At 40.2% G+C, this 21185-nt stretch overlaps 1 protein-coding gene across 1 annotated transcript in view; it reads right to left on the reverse strand.

Annotated features, from left to right (window-relative positions):
* Positions 1–3604: 3604 nt before the first annotated feature.
* The window catches only part of LOC136875356 (uncharacterized), a 216632-nt gene continuing 199051 nt past the window's right edge, over positions 3605–21185 (reverse strand). The window contains exon 6 of the mRNA XM_067148897.2: positions 3605–3784. The gene's annotated coding sequence lies outside the window, so the exon portion shown is untranslated. The remainder of the gene's footprint in view (positions 3785–21185) is intronic.

Below are 21185 nucleotides of genomic sequence, written 5' to 3' on the forward strand. Positions count from 1 at the left end.
GACTAATTGACTGATTACATGCTAACTTGCAGGCTGGATGATTGATTGAGATGATTTCAAATCTAATGGTGATAATTAGGGCTCAGATGTTCAGGAAAAGTCATATTTTTTCTTTGTCTCTATATTCCTGCCTGATTGGATTTTGGTGCAAATCAGGTGATTATCATCACAATTAAGTGATTTTTGTTTGTCATATAAATGCATATTTTGGCTATTTTTTTTTCATAAGGTCATTTTGAGCTATTTTTGTAGAAATGTCATACTCCGGTCATATTTTGGTGGTTTGATGACAGCTGTAGCTGTGTTCACAAAACTGCTTCTCAGTATCAGATCTGCAGTTAATCATTTATTTTAAAATGGTGATATTTAGATTAATCATTTTCAGGTCATATTTTGTAACTTTTACGTCATATTTTGTCACTTTTGAGGTCATATTTCGCCACTTTTGAGGTCATATTTGCTTGCTTATTTGGGCTATTTTAGGTCTTAACCCTTTTGCACTCAGCGCGCCGATCTATCGGCGCAAGAGGTTATGGCGAGAAAGCTCACAGCGCCGATACATCGGCTCTGTCCTATTTAGGGATTTTGGTCATTTGCGTGGCTGTTAAATCGTAACAGTTGATCGTGACGGTACCTTAAAGCACTGAATTTGCATTTTACTCTACAGATATAACCACCAGCCCTACAAAATATTTTTATTTTCGACAAATGAAATCTGTTGAACGTGAATGTTTTATGTTGTGGTTGTTCGAAGTTGTTATTGCGTGGATCTGTTTTGGTTGGCTTATGAATACTACAATTTGATCTTGCTATGAGTTTAGTTTAGAGTATATTTCGTTTCTTTGGTATATCATATGTTTGCTGTACTTCGCAAACTATAATTTTACTCCTTTTCATAACTCCGTTGTTGCACGTGCCAATATCCTTGAATTTTCAGATGATTTAGACAGTAATAATGACCTTCTTTTGCCGAAAGTGATTCGCATTTTGTGGGAAATGACACGGTCATAGCTGCTCACCGTGCATCAGACCGCGAGGTCCTGACATCGATGACCGTTACATGTGCAGTGAATAACTTTATGCCATGCTGCATGAATGAATTGCAGCACACACATCATATTGATATCAAATTATTCGGAATTAAATGTTCTTTCTTTCACGTCTAAGTGTAAAGAAGGAAGATGCAATAATGTCTGATTTTTCAGTCATTGAAAACAAAAAAAAATATTTTTTAAAATTTATTTTCAAAATTTAATTATTTTTTTTTGGCTTTGCCAATAACAATACGTCCTAGGTATATTCATTTCTGAAATGCTCATAGTTTTCTGTATTAGTGTGATTTATTTTATTTTAATGTGTGTTAAACTGTTTACGTGTTGATTTTTTGTAGTTTTGTTTGGAAAATAAAAATTAGTCTGAGTGTCTTCGAGCAAACCCCTGCATATAAGCTGAGTGCCAAAGGGTTAAACATCTGAGCCCTAGTGATAATTTTATTAGTTTTATATCCTACTAACCACCTTTTCCTCTTTTATGGTTTCCAGAGTCACCAAGGTGCCAGAATTTTGTTCCGCAGAGGTTATTTTATATACCAGTAAATCTAGTGATACTGAGACTGGCATATCTGAGCACCTTAAAATACCACCACTCAGAGCTGGGATCAAATCCATCAACTTCAAATTCAGAGACTGAACCTGACATTCAAGTGGACTTTGTTGCTTTCATACAATGATCAACATCCTACCAACAGTATATTAGCCAGAATGTAACAAAGCTTAAAGTGAAGTATATTACAGTGAACTTAATTTGTGATAAGAAAACTGACAGTGTAACCATCGAACAAGCAAAAGCCATCTCCTTACAGGCCTTGGAGGCGCATGAAGGAGTGGAATGTAAAGATGTAAAGATTCCACTATTTGTAACCTTGGCACTAGTGGGGCAGAGCGATTAGCACTATATCTGACTGCCTCTACCCCCCAGAAATTGACCTGGTGCTCATTTTGGTGTAGGCTGAGCAGCTCCTTGTGCAACCATTAGCGTCAGTAAAAATATCCTATATTTGATGAGTTTTTAATTTATATGTTATAAGTTCTTTAGCTCAGCTGTGTAATAATTTAGCACTTCCTAATAAGGACTTACAAGAGAGGCATTGTGAAGTATACAGCATATAAAGTAACAATTCACTCATCATCCTGTAAAGCACATAAGATACATAAATTAATACACAAGACTTGCAGAACAACTGTTGGTCACTCTCACTCTACACAATACTAATGGTGATATGTACAGGTTAAAACAAAGTTTTCAACCAAGCTCTGTTATGAGGATTATGGAACACACAGCAGCCTCATAAACATTACATTACAGAAACAACTTAGGTTTCAGTGTATTACTGAAACTGGCAAGTTATTCTCCTGTCAAGTCTGGTACATTACTGTATGATAAGAAAGGAAATTTGAAGCTAACATTTCTTGAACTGCTGTTTTAATTTTCCTACTGCCATCACCACCATAATTTTAACAATCATCAGACTAGGCATGTAAAATAATGAAATAAAGATTACCACCAAGCCTCTTCAGTTCAGGTACGTACTCAAACACGACACAATATGTACAGCAATAAAGATCGGACGATGAAATAATTTCAACTGTGACCAAACTAGTCTGATAATATGAGGTCCATAAGGTCCTACAAATACAATAGCCTTTATGTATCAATACTTCAATCTGATGTTTACATCCAAGAATAAGATTTCATTATTAAAATTAACTAAAATAATAAAAAATAACAAACACAATATTCTCTCCTTACAACCTTAAAAACATTAATAGTATCCTGAAGTTTATCTGAAGTTCCAAAATGTGATCGCTCTGATCCCTCTTACCTTTAAATTTGATTTGATTTGCGTTCTACAATTACAATACTGTTACAATACAGTTTAAGTTTCTACCTTTGCCAATTTTTTTGCACTGTATGGTATTTTAGTCTCAAATGGAAGAATTGTGGCAGTAGAGACCAACAACGAGACTGACAGAAAAATGGCAATAGATTTTATATAATGTATTATAAAATAGTTATTTATCCTGTATTATACTATGAATATACAACAAAATAACACAAACATGCTACATCAGAAGTGTCCATTTCATTTGCACTTGATGCAATGCAACATGTTCTCAAAAAGCTACCTAAAATCCAAATATTACAGTTTCAAATATAGTAACAATATCAACCTTATTTCTTATCTCTAGAAGCATCTTTAAGCAGTTTGAATGCTTACTTAATAAGAAATAATATGAATAATATTCTTCAGACTTCTGTTTACAAGAAATAGGAGCACAACAATGACACATAGCCAAAGATTTTTGCATTAAATAAACTATTTAAATATATTTGGAATGTAAGTTCTAACAACAGTAAGCTGCTTCAGTCATTCATTAAAAAATAAATTAAAAAATAAATAAATTGAAAAGCACACAAACAGCATTGTTACAAATTACTTGTATCTCTCTTGGGAGATTCCATTTCATCCATTACTACTGAAGTACTTGACACTGGCAGCAATTCACAACAGGTGTAATAAAATAATAAAAATGATCATGAAAGGAACAATTGTGCTCTTGTATTTTATTCTACAAAAAGAACAACTCATAGATGACTGTTGTTTCTTTCCTAAAAATAAAAATCATTCTCTAGTTTTAAATATGCATTGGATACATTTCTTCAATGATTCTGAATGTGTCAGCTTTGTAGGAACACTTTATATCAAATTATTCTTCTTTTGCACCTGAAACAGAGAATGACTACATTGAAATAAATATACATGTAAACAATTTTTATGGTTCATGGTGTAAGTTACTGTAGTGCGAACAAGGACAATGGCTGTTTGGTCTAGTAGGTGGTCCTGAGAGTTAGAATACCAGATGCTACGGAACAGGAGTGAGTATCTCAGACATACTGTATTCTAAGTCATGACCTTCCTTGTGTTCAGGCGGCAAGGACTCTACAATCTACTGGAGGTCACTAAACCATTAGACGAAAAACTCTCACTGTGACTATATATAAGTAGGGTAACATCCTACTTCACAGATATTACCAAGCTCAGATTATTTTAAGCAAGCCTCACAACTATGTGAACACCACAGTCCCACTTCCATTTGACAGGCCAGGGACTCCTTCAAAACAACTTTGAGGCACGCGGCTGTGAGCTTGCATCCGGGAGATAGTAGGTTTGAATCCCACTATCGGCAGCCCTGAAAATGGTTTTCCGTGGTTTCCCATTTTCACACCAGGCAAATGCTGGGGCTGTACCTTAATTAAGGCCACGGCCGCTTCCTTCCAACTCCTAGGCCTTTCCTATCCCATCGTCGCCATAAGACCTATCTGTGTCGGTGCAACGTAAAGCCCCTAGCAAAAAAAAAAAAAAAAAAAAAAAACAACTTTGCAAATGAAATTTAATTTAATGGGTCGCGCCCGCGGCAGTATGCCGCACTTTTTAAATATTTGTTAATAATTTCGTTGCTAGCCGCTGTAGAGCTTAGAGCGCTCAATACATCCCTCCCCTCCCTCTCTCCCGCCTGACGTTGATTATCGCCAGTGTATTGCCTGCTGCGTTCCAGAGTAGTTTAAGTTTTCTTTCACTCTCGTATCTGCCACGGTAAATTGACTTTGTGCGACCCCTCACATAGTGCATTCTTACATGACCGCATTTCCAATAAAGTTTCTTAAGTAAAGTTCATGAGGTTTATGGTGGCTTTCAGTGAAGGGTGGTGCTGTAATTTTATCTTGAATTGTGACCAAATCATTCACTGAAACGTACAAATGCAAACGTTGAGGCAATTTGCTCACGCGCGACCTCTCTCGCTCTTTAAAAACTCGAGTCATTTTACCAGATTTTGCAAAAATTTCATTCATTTTTTAACATTGAGAAAATATTGTTACTGGGTAATTATGTTAGCACTAGTTGAAAAGCAGTTAAACAGGGTACATGTTTATATTTTTATCAGAGCATTCACTGTAAAAGGAAAATAGCAGCTCATTAAAATATTAAGCATGAGCAATTTGCCTTTGCGCGACCTCTTGTGTGTTAATGGGGCTTATGGAAGAAAGAAAGGAGAACTGACTGAGTCAGCAAAGAGGATGTGTCTGGATGTCTTAGGAGTTCCGGAGAGGGGACGGAGAGTACAGTGCAGCGCTGTTCATTAGGAACATCACAGCAAGCAACATAGCTTCAGTTAGGCACATGAATGTATAACGTGGATAGATTTATAGTGACAGGAAGCATTAGGATTGGAATTTCTCTCTGTATTCACCATGTGAGGGAGCAGATGAGGATGAACCAGACAAGCTTTATGAAGCTCTGAGTGACACAGCAGTTAGGGCCAACAGCAAGTAAAAGATAGTGCTAATGGGTGATTTTGATACAAGAATTGGAAATAAAACAGAAGGCTAAGAGAAAGTGATAGGTAAATGTGGTGAAGGTGTGGAAGCTAATAGGAATGGGAAGTGTTTACTGGACTTCTGTGTTAGTATTGGATTAGCAGTTGTGAATTCATTCTTCAAGCACAAGGCTATTCACCATTAGACATGGCAGGGTAGAGGCACCAGATCTGAAATATAACTGCACGATCACTAAGCCTAGGATAGAGAAAGGTAAGTCTGTCTGCTGATGGTAAAGGGGAGAAAAATCTCCAGGACAAAGAAATTAGAAGTACGTTGTTATGATTAGTAAAATGTTCCAAATAATAGTCAGTGTATATGGATATAGCAAGAGAATGAGTGGTATTCAGACATCACAAACAGCAAGGGAATGCTAGGAACAACTGTATGTAAAGGTGGAGAAGCAAACATCTTGGTGGAATGACTAAGCTTGTACACGTAAAAAAAAGGTGTATCAAAATGGCCTCAAACATAAAATGATGTAGATAGGGAGTTGTACATAAAGGAAAGAATCGGAGCAAAACAAATTCATAGAGAGTCAAAGAAGAAAGTGTGGGAAGATTTTGGTAATGACCTGGAAAGACTTGGTCAAGCAACAAGAAAACCTTTCTGGACTAGGAAGGGAATGGGAAATGAATAGTGTATTGGATAAATCAGGTGAACTCATTGTAGACCCTAGGGCAGGGATGGCGAACCTATGCCACGCGTCACTAGGTGACACGTGAACACAATTTCGGTGGCACGCCACATTAACATAATAATTTTTATATACGTCTTGTACTACAGACAATACATATCTTGTAGTGTACCTGTAAGAAATAAATATAAAAAATGTATATACTAGTTCCATTTGGTTGTTCAATATGGCAACACTGCTACACTGATACGTCTGAAAGTTAAGTGAGATATCAGTGTCGTTTTCTGGTGGTTCTGTATACAGACCTCGCAAACGTGTTTTCGGTGCCGAACAGAAACTTAACAAAGGTAGTGACCAGATTTTTCAACTGTGAACAAGGGAATTCAGACTGATAGAAAGATGTGCTGCCTGCGTAACAAAGCAATTGTATCCACAGAGATGCCAACTATTATGATTCAATATTAATAATTACAAATTACCCATCATAATTACACCTTTACGAATCACACACCACAAATTATGACTTTTTGTTTATTTTTTAAATCTTAGTGTATGAAGTGTTCAAAAGTTTGAATTCTCAGAATATTATTTTTGAATTTCTCAGTAATAATTTATACCCCTTTTCGGAGTTTTCACACGCCGAACGCAGTGTGTGCTTCCAGTACCGGGAAAATAGGCACCTGTGAAGTGGTATATCTTGCAGAGTTGTTGTCTTTGGTCATCACATGATCAGACTTCCATGCAAGTATGCAAGTTTTTTGTCTTTGTTTAGGCGGCAAAGTGGTGACAAACTCATTTCATTATTGTGAATACTGTGTGCGTGACTGTTGAAGAAGTATTTATTGCGATTTTGGTTGACAATATATCTAGGATATATGCTAATCGTGTGTGAAATGCGAAAGGTTTGAAATAATGAAGCGATTTCTTGTGCAGGAAAATACGTGTGATGATGTTACCATGACTAGTGACGCTAGTAATAAACCGAAAATAGTTAAAAAATTCAGGGAGGAATACTCGAAAGAATGGACCTGTTTACTGCATTCCTCAAGTTCTCATTCACACGTGCTTTGTAAAGTGTGTAGCCATGATTTTTCAGATACGCATGATGAGTGTACCGGGAGGTACAGCTCAACCCCGTGCATTTAAATGAAGCGCCTTGAAGAACGCTATCTATCACATAAAAATTGAAACTACTAGTGCAACAAGTGGGGACGTTGTTCAACAGATGTCACTACTAAAGTGATAGAGTAATGTGTTATTTTAAGGTTTCTTAAGCTGACTGGATTTCTTCTCTCTTTCTCTTTTTTTTTTTTTAAATCACAGTTTGCAACAGCTATTTCAAAAAGTTTGGACTTTTCTCCATAGATGGCTCTATTAAAGAACTGATGTCATGCACTCTGGTGCAAAGTGGAACAACTAGAAATTTAAAGAAATTTTGTATTTATAGGTTTTCTGAACAGAATTGACTTTCTTTGTTTTTGATACTTTAAGTTTTGCAACACTTTGACCTCTTCCTGGCAGCTTTGGAGTCTGGCCAGTCAAAAATTTTGCATATTTATTTTTCTGCCAATCATGGGCTTCTTGTAACTTTTCGACTGTCCCATAAAAATGAGAGGGTGTGTCTGGTTTTAGTCCAGAGCCTTCTCGAACCTTCCTCTCGGGTAAATAAGCAGATGCTTTTTCGAGTTAACTTGTCTTATTGATCATCATGTTACTGAGTGTGTGTGTTAAGAGAGGAGGCAGGAGCCTCATCCATCGGCAGGCAGAACATCAGCTAATCTAATGGCCACCATTTTTCTATCCCAGTTGTTATCTCCGCAAGCTGACTCGAGGGAAAGGTTCCAATCTTCAACTATGTAACAGTCAATTTCCTAAAATGTAAACTTTCTTCCTTCTGATGTAAAAGTTCAAGTAGGTCAAAAGTACTTAAACTGAAAACCGGAGATAGAGAGTGCGTTACCCTCTTGAGTGCCCCTTCAATTAATCTTGAGGTGACTATGATTTTGTAACTGTTTTCACTATTATAAATTGTAACTTAACTTGTCCATCTAGTCACCTCAGTAGTGTGGGATTAGCCTCTGCATCGTCGGGCCACAAGCCCAAGTAGGGTTTTAATCTTTCATTTCTAGGAGTGCAAGTTTCCGCCTCCATACATTTTGATTTTTGGGCCAGTAACTTTAACCTGTACTTTTCCACGAAGGCCCGGTAGAATGGGTACTCGATACCCCTGTGTAAACTTAAAAAGCAATTGATATGATCTTGTAAATTGTAGGTTGTGCCTAGAGAGGCCTGAAAGTGTACTTTTATTGAGCAAAGATTCTCTAATCCTCATTGTAAAAGTTAAAGGTTGCCTTCAGTAGGCTGTAAGGGTTTAGAAGCGTAGTCTCCTGGGTAGAATTGTAGAGCATTGAGGCTCTTTTCTATGTAAAATATATTTGTGTAAACATTGAAGTGGTGCCTTTAGAAGGCCATATCCTGTAACCGATGGAGCAAAGTGCTCTTGAAAATTGTGTTTTAAATATCCTGTAAAGGAAATTGGGATATTCATCTCCTTGTCTATCTAACTAAATACAACAGTAGTGATGTAGGGACCTTCTAAATAGGGAGCTGGAAGCTCGAATGTTGTGACTAACCTTACTGGGTTTTTCTGTTTTTCTATATTGTACAAAACTTGCTCTGCACCCAAAATCTTCTTCTTTCACCAAGTGAATAGTTTTGTTGAAATTTAGTATCTGAAAAGAAATATAACCTTTATTCTTTGTTAAGTTTCAAATGAATCTTTGACTATCGTAGATAGACCCATTCTAACCAGCACCTTCTTTCAGCTCTCTGTAATCCACGGAAACTCCGTAACAATGAGGAAGAACAAGACTGAATTCCGTGCTAATATGAGTTCCAAACTGTTAAGTGCTTTGTTAGTGCAGAAGATGCACATGATATCAAAAGAAAAAGCATGTCACCAGTGTACGTTTACGAAACAGGAACTACAAGCTGCTAAGGGAGCAACAACAGTACTCAACAAACAAAAGATCCTTCAACCTCCACTCAGATATGTACTGCAGATCACCTGTTACTTTAGCATAAAAGAATCATACACTTGTTATATGCCAGCCTTTGAATATGTTACATCTGGTTGAATTGTATGTTGTTCACTGATTTTTCAATAATATGTAAGTTAGTAATGTAACCTTTCCAAGGCATCAGTACATGAACCAGTTACCATTGTTCATAAATATGACGTTAGAATAGAGCACCATCGGTGAGCTTCGAACTCAGCCCGGTTTGTCGAAGCCTCACCCTCCCCTACTAGAATAATTCGCTAGCCAAGTCGGTATCGCATTTTCGGGTCTGTGGACTGTCCGATGGGGCGGTAAGTCCTTTAGTAATAGTCTCTATAGTAGGGGGAAAAGTTAATTATGAGAGGAATACCATTTCATTACTAATGAGAAGAAAGACAATATCTTGTATAATAAATTTTTACTTATACTAGTGAAACACATTATTTACATGGGTATGCCGTAGAAACACTTTACATATATTAACTTGGGTGATCTTAACGTTTAAATGTTCGGTAGTCTTTTCTACACTTCATTATACGTTTAAATATTCAAAATTAAGAAGGCGCTCCCTCTCGAACTATTACACTACCGGTACCTCAGACTTAGAGAGGCGTTTTCTCTCTAATTATTTCACTTTACACTTACACTACTCACTACTCACTTTACACACACATCTATTCAACATAGGCATACCCAGCTGTAATTCTGTTTGTTTGTCGAAAATTAATATATTCAACTTGCATCAAATTATGATATAAGTTTGCTAGTATCGTATGAATTGAAATAGGCAATTTACACTCCCAATCCCTTGAAAGTCGCGTTATAACAGTACTTTAAATTATACGTTGCCAAATATGCAGTATGACAAACACGCCCATTTCATTAGGATTTTTATCAACACACATATCAGGACATTATTTACACAACGATGTTACCTATGGACAAGCATTTAGCGACTTCAATACCAGACATCATAAACAAAGTATTATAGCACTACCTGCAACCAATGGACAAGAGTATATACATTTCACATACACACGACGGACCGCAGGTGGTCTTATTTCACCTGCCGCTTGTGACAGGAGGCCTTACTGTCTCCTGCGATGAACTCAGGACCTTCTGAGACGGGGTATATCTGACCTGGAATTCCCTATACGCTGTGGATAATTAAAGAAATAAATTGGAGGGGTCCTTCATTTAATGCTCATTTGGAATCTCTGCGACGTTGGCTCTTTTTAAATTAACACGCGTAATCTTTGTACCGAAAAGGAAAGAAACTCACTACTTGTCTCTGTTCTATTTCACTGAAGAAAAACGCCTTCACTCCCCCGTTTAAAGGGGCTCATAAAACTCCAGCTGGGAGCTATCCGTGACACCCTTCCAACGAGCGGTCTACTAGCCTTCTCGGGCAATGGCTCCACGGCAAATAATCTATTCACTTCTTTCAATACTAGCCACAAATGGCATCACATAAATCACGGCCCTATATCAGGCCTAATCAACATGTTCACATCACGAGATCCACTTCGTGTACATTACTAAAGAGTTCCGGGGGAACTTAACATTCTCATTTCACACTATATCTTATGGCTACCGCCTGTTCACCCATTTCATTTCTCCTCTCGGTACATTGACTACGATGCAGATTTATTGATGATCTCCTGCCATCAGAATTCAAGTTAACTTGCGTATTCGCGAACTAATTAGCGATGTAAGATATATACCCCAATCTCATGCTCCATTCGTTGTTCCAGCAGTTTTAATTTCTAGTAAGGAGGATTTCCTAAGAGCTTGTGAAGTACAAAAAAAAACATCAGTTACTGAGATATCTTTGAGGACTCCTATTGGCTGTAGAAAGATGATAACTGGAGTCGTTTACGTAGAATTATTTAAGCCCCTTTACTTGACAGTACTTCACACATAATTAATCTGAGGTCCTTAAACTTACGTCATGCATTATCAAACCCTTGTAAAAAAAAATGGTAGTGAAATATGGTCGTTCCCAAACCATGAAGAAAGTATTCTATAAGAACCCAAATAAAAATGAAATTATAATTATTATCCCTCTGAAATGGCGTGCTTGCAATCTACGTTACATCTAAGTGAAAAATTTACATATTTACAATGGGACACGACCTTCAAAGATATAAATAATTGGAAATGTACTCAGCCTTCTGGATACCACGTTCACAGCCTTACAGGGAGGCACTCCATGGATTTTAGACTGCTTGCATCACGTCATCGGTGATGTGAAGACCCATGATGACTTCCTGGCAGGTCACGAACATGACGGCTTGATCTGGTATGACGTTCTCGACGTTCTCTGCTACACCAGGCAGAGACAGCTAGGCGTCTGGTTCTCTCTAATATGCAGGCAAAATTCTGGCATTCAGATGGGCGTTGGCGTTCACTCCGGCGTTCACGTAGACATGTAAATGAGGGGAAATTATCTCAAGTGAATACGTTAGTTTATCACACACCACAATTTGAACATATGGTTGGATTTGCTCAATAGCACGAGCATTCCAACCTAATGTCGGTAATGTCCCAGAAGCCCGACATTAATCCCTTCTCATTTATCTATTACTCTTGTAGGCCGCGATTATAGGCCCAGAAATTTCACTAGTTTCCCTAGAAACGACAGTGGTTAGGCCACTAATGTATTAGCATTCTCGTATTCGTGACACTTGTTCAGGCCTGTTCTAATGCACTTAGCCGTAAGTCGAGCTCTCACTGTACTGCGGGTTATTTTAACGTGGCGCTGTCCTCAATCAGGTCTAACTGAGCTGTTCACTGACTTTCTTGGTAATTCATATTGATATCAAGCACGTACGCTCCACCCACTTCGCTAAGTACGTCACTATATATGTTAACTGAGCCGTATTAACTTAGACACATAGGAGGCTTGATGTACGACCTTTTTTACACACGGGTATCAGTTATTACGGTTTCGTACCGTTCCTATTTATTAATTTGCGGCACACTGTACACGCTAACATCCCACTCAGAGGGTGATTATTTCCACATACTCACAGAATTTAATGAATCACTGTATTACACTACTCAAATTACAAGATTATTTCTTCACAAACCACTCACTCACAAGCCACGACGGAATACTACCGTACTGGCATTACAATAAGAACGCACTGGTTGGTGTCTCCTTCTCAGCTCATGAATATATAGGCGCGCTACGCTAGAGACCCGAATGCTGAGGGTGGGGGAAAAAATGCAATCCTTTCTCACACATTGGTCCGTTAATACGCAACGTACAGTAACGAACAGGATATCAAAATGTAGCTCTTGTATTCCCATCTCCACTGAGTGACTGTTATTAAAATAACTTCGTAGGTTCTGAAGCAATCTTAAAAGCATCCTTTAGCTTTTGGCGGTGAATGATGACGAGCACAGGGGATTCCTTGTGTTCCCTGGCACGGCTAGAGTCCAACATCTGTTAGTCATTAAGACGCGCCCTTGTTTACAGCGCAGTTATCTCTCTGTCAGTTAAGTAGAGCACTTCTCGGTCTCATAATTATGCGTAAAATTCCCTGATTCAAATGAATGTTTGCGCTTAATTATCCAGTGGGTATTTTGTGATTTATAAAAATTAACAGAAATAAAACAGCTGAACGCGATAAGTTGGTAGTGGTGGATGAGCGAGGAAAACATGGTATAATGTTAGTTTTCACGTTGGACCTACTCTCTGGGCTCAGTTAGTGACCTAGATTCTTTGTCACGTGATAACGCGTATGGTTTCATCTCGCTCGCGGTGGGAGCGAGAGAGTTTCGAGTACAAGCGCTCTTGCACCGCCTTGCTGCTAATTACCAGCAACTAGAGCTGGGTCGCGCGACTCTGGATATTGCAACTCGAGTCCTGGAGCGGGCAGAAAAATTCTGACTTGGGCAGTTTTTATCGTAGAATGACGCGGAAAACGGCATATTTCATCTCCTGGATATCATGACATACCATAAGTGACGTTGTGAACGGTCACATCCCTCCCCTGCTTAAAATAAGAAAAATCACGGGTAGGGATTTTTCTTACCAATCACATGGTTCTCGTATCATTAAAAGTGAGTGTATTGTAGGATGGCATTTTCTTGTCTTAGAACGTATCTGGACATAAGGATATGCAAGTATTCTTGGGTCATGATATCTCGTCTTTCCGTGCATGCTAGACAATCTTCATCTCCCGACTCGCCAGTGTTATCATCCATCCCATGTTGATCTTCCAGTTCCATGTAGTTTACTCCATCCATCTCTTCTTCAGGATCCTCCTCATCCGCGACGTCCACTCCGTCGTCGTCCTCGTCTTCTTCTGGAGGCTGTCCTTCATCTTCTAGGTCATCTGGATCGTTTGGATTCTCCTCCGGTAATTGTCCTGGCACATGGTATAGTTTTAGATTTGAGGCGTTATAGATAGCTTCAGTTGTTCCATCCATGGATTGTACCTTGTACGCGTTATTTTCTAAATTTTGAATTATTCGATAAGGCCCAATATACAGCTCTGCAAATTTGTGGTAAAATTTCCGTGGTGGATCCGAAGTTGCGGGACGTTTAACCAATACAAGTTCTCCCACACGTAGAGGTCTGTGGAATCGTTTGCGTCGCAATCGTCGTAACCGCTTCTCTGCCTGTTTCTTCAGAGATTCCAACGTATCTCTCACCCTCAACTCTACTGATGGTCTTGGATCTTCTGGGCATGGCACGACATCTTTCCATGGTCTCTCGGGATGTTCGTTGAAGTGCACGACGCTAGGAATCTGCCCTGTCGATTCGTGTACGGTTGAGTTTATGCATTCCATGATGGTTGGAACAACATCTACCCACCGCCAATGCTGTCTCGGGCAATAAATTCTGCAAAATTTTCCGATCTCCCTCATAATCCTTTCAGACGGATTCGATTCTGGATGTCGAATCGAACTCATGAGGTGTTGAATTCCCATCTGTTCCATGTCTCTACGGAACGCGGCTGAAGTGAACTGCGATCCGTGATCGGTTAAGAGTTTATCGGGTTTGCCCATCTTGGGAATGATCTTATTCCTTATCTGGTTGACAACGGTACGCGTATTCGCTTTCTGTACTGGACACAGCATAACATATTTGCTGAAGACGTCCATGCACACCAAAATGAATTGGAGCCCCCTGGTCGCCTTTGGAAGCGGACCATAGAAGTCCATGGAAAACAGTTCACGGGGCTTCTCAGGAATCAACGGCTTCGGTGGTTGTTTGAGTAAGTACGCGTTGGGCTTAATACGTTGACAGATGTCACAAGTCATTAAAACTGTACGAGTCATCCTCCTCATTCGCGGCCATGTAAAGGTTTCTCTAAGCGTCGCCATGACTTTGTCTACACCAGCGTGTCCTATGGAGTGATGCGTCAGCCATATTAAGTCAACCTGGAGAGCGGGTGGAACGACAACTCTAAGACGAGTATGCGCATCATCCACATATTTGTACAAGATCCCATTAATGTAGTTATAGTTTTGCGCATGTCTCTCAGCGTCTTGATATTCTGGCGTTCCTGGTTGCAACTGTTTTCGCAGAAACTGAATCATTCGACGGGTCTCCGGCCAACTTCCTTGTTCTTCAGGAATTTGTCTGAGTCGATCCAAGGTCTCTCGATCTTCCTCAACTAGCTGTAGATGATGTATGGCTTCGCCCTCGGGATCAGGATTTCTGCTAAGGGCGTCTGCAATGATATTTTCTTTGCCCGCGCAATGTTCTATCTCCAGATCAAATTGTTGAACGAATAAGGTCCAACGATTTACCCTTTCAGAGGCCATGGTGGATTTGAGTACAAATGTTAAAGCTCGATGGTCCGTTCGTAATAAAATGGGAAAACCATAGATGTATTTGCGCCAGTGATTCAATGCAGTTACGATCGCAAGCATCTCCAATTCGGTAACGGTGTAATTTTGCTCATGTCCGCGTAGCTTGCGGCTCATGAAGGCCAAGTAATTTATTCGTGGCGCAGTGTCCTTCTCCTGATATAACACTGCGCCTACACCAATCATGGACGCATCCGTCTGTATTATAAACTTATGGCTATAATCAGGATATCCTAATTTAACGCTGTTACTCATCAGATCCTTAGTCTTACGGAAAGCTTCCTCACAAGCTGTATCCCACTTCCATCGGTTGTTTTTCTTTAACAGCTCTTGCAAGGGAGCAACCGTGGTGGTATATGACGGACAGTGATCCGCAAAGAATCCGCATAAGCCTAAGAACTGCCGAACGTGCTTCACTCTGGTTGGCTTCGGGAAGTTCTGAATCGCCTTGATTTTCACAGGATTTGGAGAGATACCCTCGGCATCAATGACATGCCCTAGAAAGAGGATACTGCGCTGACAAAAATGGGATTTTTCAAGGTTAATTTTGAAATTGTTTCGGCCTAAATCTTCCAAAACGAGACGCAAATGTTCCATGTGTTCTTCCAAAGTTTGCGTAGCTATCAAGATGTCGTCTACATATTGGACTGTGATTTTCTTCACCTTATCACTTAAGTTGCGATCAAGTGCTCGGATGAGGGCTGACCCAGCGTTCTTGAGTCCGAACGGGAGACGGTTGTAAACGTATGTCTGCTGGTCAAACAGAAAACCAGTCAAGACCTTTGACTCGGCTGACAGCTCTACATGATGGTAGGAGGCTCGCAAATCTACACTGGAAAAGAACTGCATATGCTGAAATTTCTTTAGGAGCTCTTTGATATTCGGCGCACGGTCGTATTCCGGCACGAGTCTCTCGTTAATTGCTCGGGCGTCTAAGCAAACCCTCAGAGATCCGTTTGGTTTGGCAACAATGACCAATGGATTTAGAAACGGTGTTGGAGCCTTTGAAATGATGTCATTGTCTTCCATCTCCTTGATGATCTCACGCACCTTAGGATAGTGCTTCTCTGGTACAGGGTAGGGGTTTTTCTTAAATGGTTCCCAACTAGTTACAACCATGTTATATTTGAAATTTAGGATCTTCCCTGGTTGAGATCCAAAAACATCCCGATAAGTTTCCAAAATTTCCTTCAATTTACACTTGCTCTCGTCATCAATCTTCGCCTCGCTCAATTTGACCTGTACAATATCCTCAAACTTCGGTTCTGCTTCTTCCACCTTATCCAGATTAGCAACCATCTCGTCGAATTGTTTTCTAATTTCTTCAACTTTCTGTTCGTCCCAATTCAAGAATTCGTGGTAGTCTTCCGCTGTATTTTGTGACAACTGGGTCGTCCATATCCGTTCTCCGTCCATGGTCTCGGGTTTATCATTCAGTTTCACGTTCTCTTGAATCATATTTATGTACCACTTAACATGGTTTTGATCCATGTCGATGACTGCCTTATATTCACGTAAAAAGTCAGATCCCAGGATAACGTTGTATTCCATTCGGTCCATGACCAGAAATGGATGTGCGAGTGTGGCGTTGCCTATTTGTAAATCCAAATACACTTGCGTGTCACATACTGCCGTGCGATCCGGAATGATACCTCGCACCTTCACCTTGGAAACGGGTAAAGTCGGAATTTTGAATTTTGACTGTATTTCACGTACAAACGTTCTTGAAACTACACTGATACTAGCTCCTGTGTCTATTAGACAGCGTACGCGTAACTCTTGGACACGAATATAAATTACTGGAAGTTCTCGGATAATCTTTTTACAATATGGACTTGGATCCTCTAACAAATCTTCGGGTTGAATTTCCCATGAGTCAATCGTGACAATGACTAAGTCTGAATCGTCTCGATGGTTGCTAATGTGGGGAGAAACTATCTCCTCGCTACATAGTTCTGCTTTTTTTTAACAGCTCCGCCCCCTGCGAAGTATTCTGACGCATGAGGGTTCAGCCGGTTTCCTCGGTCTTGTTCCCGTTGAGCTTGAAATTCGATACTCTCAGCTCCTGTGACTTCCTCAGATGATGCCATCTCTTGGATAGGCCTTTGCCATTTGTCCGTTCTTGCGGGCTGGTTTCGGAGTTGTTCGACGTACCTCTTCGATTCCGCCTGTCGATCCCGTATCTGGTTGTCCATATTCCTCGGTCTATCCCATGACCGTCTACTCTCTCCTCTCCATCTACCGTATGGCCTTCTACAATGGTCGACCTGACTATACCTAAACCTATTTCTCCGTTCAGGTCGCCTTTGGTAGTCATAACTCCTGGAATTCCACTCTTCACGGCGTCTATCTCTCGGCTCACTCCATCTCGGAGGATTTCTATCACCATCCCTCGACGTTGAGTAGGTTTCCCTTCTCTCTTCGGTACTCGTGCCCTGATTTCGACGTTTCGGTGATCCTCCTTCTGATTTCACGTCTATCGTGTGCACCGTCTCGTGGTGTCTCTGTCTCACATGACCTCCACTTGTTGTCTGGTCCAACTGGCGCAAAATGTGCTCGGCTTCTACTGCGGTCTTAACATTGGCAGAAATGAGAATCTTTTGGACTTCCGGCGGAAGTTGCTTCCCGATCGCTGATATCAGCTCTAACTCGGAAGGTGGGCTGTCTAACTCTTTCATGCGAAGAAGCTGATGGACGAAGTACTCACAAAACCTCGTTTGTCCAGTTGCCGAGTATCGCCGTGAGTACAACTCGAGACGTAACCCTTGCTGTGTCTCGATCCCCCAGTATTTCTCTAAAAACCTACGCCGGAATTCTTCGTATCCGTCAAAGCAGTATTTAAATGCCTTGAACCATATCAACGGCTGGTCCGCGAGATATCTTTCAACTATCCGTAGGCGCCTCTCTGCGGGGACATTGTGGTCGGAAAAATATTGGTCCATCTCATTTAAGAACCCTTTCGGTGTCATATGGGCATTGGACCCGAATTTCTTAGGTTCATCATGACTGAAACGCAAAAGGTTGTAAAAAGGGATCGAACCAAGATCCTGTGGTGTTGAGCTACGTCCTGACATAAAGCGAGTTTGATTGTTCTCATGGGTTGGAACTGATTTTCCCGTCAAGTCAGATTCGTTGTGCGTTCCTGGCGGTTCCTGGTCCTTCTTATCGGACTTGTTCAAGATGGACTTCAACAGGTCGTCTCCTCGAGATTCTTGCGTCTTGAGGTTCTCTACTTCTTCCTGGAGTTCCAAGATTAGCCTCTCGTGGACGTCTAACTTAATGGTAGCTTTATGAGCCTTCAGTTCAAATTTATCAATTTTGTCCTTCAACTCCTGGACCTTTCCCTGCGTTTCCCGATGTTTTCCCTCGGCGGTAACGTTCAATTCATTCTTCGCCCGATCCATGTGCTGATCAATATATTCCTTGCATTTAGTCTCTGTGCCGTCCCGAACCTGCGTTATTTGTCCTTCCATTTCTTCAGTCCTTAAAGACAGATCCTCAAATCTTGTTTGTAGGTCTATCATGGCTTCCGTGCTGGCGTTAACCTTCGATTCCATTTCTTCCATTTTGCTTTCCTGAGCTGTCATTTTTATTTCTATTTCAGCTGTACGCTCATCCAGACGGCGACTGGTTTGCTCTAGCTTCAACGCGAGGGAATCTATGCGTGTCGTCACGTCATCAATGCGAGAGTTAACATGTTCTTTGAGCTCCGCAGCTTGGGCTTTACACGACGCCTCGTATCCGTCTAACCGTGCAGTGAGCTGACCTACTCGACTATTGTGCTGGTCTAAACGTTCTTCAATTTGAGTGGTTGCCTGTCCTAGTTTATTTAATAGTTCTGCCTGCCTATCACTATCAGCCTTTAACTGCTCCTTTAAGAGTCCTGCCTGTCCTTCACTATCGGCCTTTAGCTGCTCCTTTAAAAGTCCTGCCTGTCTTTCACTATTGTCCGCATTAGCCTGTTCCAATTTCGCAAGACGCTCATCAAACTTCGCACTCTGTTCCCTGAAAAGCTCTGCCTGCTTCTCACTTTGTTCGGCCAGTAAGGCGGCCATTAACTGTTTAATACCTTCCACATCCATAATACTTCACTTCTTGAGAAATGTGTGCCCCCCTGAATTAAGCTGCTCGTGGTATTTCAGTTCATACGATTCAGTTTCCTAAACTTAGGAAGGTGTGCAATTTTTGAAAAATGACCAAGTCGTTTTACGCCAAAATTAGCTTCAAAACAGCTGCGTCACACCTCCTAATAATTACTTGTGTTTCCCTAGTATTTTCCTACGTAATTCATAAACATTATCCCGACATATTGTTTTTTTTATAATTAAATTTATGTAGCCCTTTTTTAAAAATAAATTTTACCTAAATCCGCGACCTAAATGGGCTCGGTACTTTACGTGTGCCAGAAATGTGATGCACTTAATAAACATTGGATGTTTTCAGCCTCGAGATTTGGAAGATGCTTTAGCAGACAATTCCCCGTCTCGAACTGACAACATTGCACTGTTCATTTTGAGAAAAAAAAATTAAGAGTGATGAGGCTTCCACTCTTGTCCGCGATATCTACCCTGTTTACATTGGATGAATCCCCTGAACTACCAAGGCCTGCTACAAACGCATCGCCTTCGGCATGAACCTGTGACCAGAAGAATTTGAAGAACTCAGTCCAGTCATTTTATCCTCAACAATGGGAAGGTCATTTTATTGCTCCCCTGAAGTTACACAACTCCATAACTTTTTTTTTTCAGGTCCGCCATATTTCTGAGTGACCATCGTGTATATTTCCACTTAACCTGGTACACGATCTCTTCATTCTTCTCCCTACATCCGTCGGATTTAATTTATTCCAGTCACTCATTCAAATATCGTTGCGCGTGACGTAACTGTCTATGGTAGCGGCTTACGCACTCCATCCGACACATTATTCATATTAACTATCACGTTCACACGCTCTGATTCTATTTTGTATTCCTCTCTTCTAGCAAATTTGATATACGGGTAAAATTTGGTATTTCCATTCGTTCAGTTCTAACCGAATCAATTTGATAATCCTACTACCTTAGGTACTCCTTTTATAGTAGTGGTATTCGAACTTGTGCCTTAATATTGGCTATATCAATATTTATGGTGCCGTAGGGCTTTACAAACTTGCCCCAACAACGGGACGCTAAATTATGCGTCGCGAGAACAATATGTAACTCGCCCCAAACAACAATAAGGCCACACGTTACGGGGCGCCAATTATGTAACCTTTCCAAGGCATCAGTACATGAACCAGTTACCATTGTTCATAAATATGACGTTAGAATAGAGCACCATCGGTGAGCTTCGAACTCAGCCCGGTTTGTCGAAGCCTCACCCTCCCCTACTAGAATAATTCGCTAGCCGAGTCGGTATCGCATTTTCGGGTCTGTGGACTGTCCGATGGGGCGGTAAGTCCTTTAGTAATAGTCTCTATAGTAGGGGGAAAAGTTAATTATGAGAGGAATACCATTTCATTACTAATGAGAAGAAAGACAATATCTTGTATAATAAATTTTTACTTATACTAGTGAAACACATTATTTACATGGGTATGCCGTAGAAACACTTTACATATATTAACTTGGGTGATCTTAACGTTTAAATGTTCGGTAGTCTTTTCTACACTTCATTATACGTTTAAATATTCAAAATTAAGAAGGCGCTCCCTCTCGAACTATTACACTACCGGTACCTCAGACTTAGAGAGGCGTTTTCTCTCTAATTATTTCACTTTACACTTACACTACTCACTTTACACACACATCTATTCAACATAGGCATACCCAGCTGTAATTCTGTTTGTTTGTCGAAAATTAATATATTCAACTTGCATCAAATTATGATATAAGTTTGCTAGTATCGTATGAATTGAAATAGGCAATTTACACTCCCAATCCCTTGAAAGTCGCGTTATAACAGTACTTTAAATTATACGTTGCCAAATATGCAGTATGACAAACACGCCCATTTCATTAGGATTTTTATCAACACACATATCAGGACATTATTTACACAACGATGTTACCTATGGACAAGCATTTAGCGACTTCAATACCAGACATCATAAACAAAGTATTATAGCACTACCTGCAACCAATGGACAAGAGTATATACATTTCACATACACACGACGGACCGCAGGTGGTCTTATTTCACCTGCCGCTTGTGACAGGAGGCCTTACTGTCTCCTGCGATGAACT

The sequence above is a fragment of the Anabrus simplex genome, chromosome 6, assembly GCF_040414725.1.
Source record: "Anabrus simplex isolate iqAnaSimp1 chromosome 6, ASM4041472v1, whole genome shotgun sequence".
Lineage (NCBI taxonomy): Eukaryota > Metazoa > Arthropoda > Insecta > Orthoptera > Tettigoniidae > Anabrus > Anabrus simplex.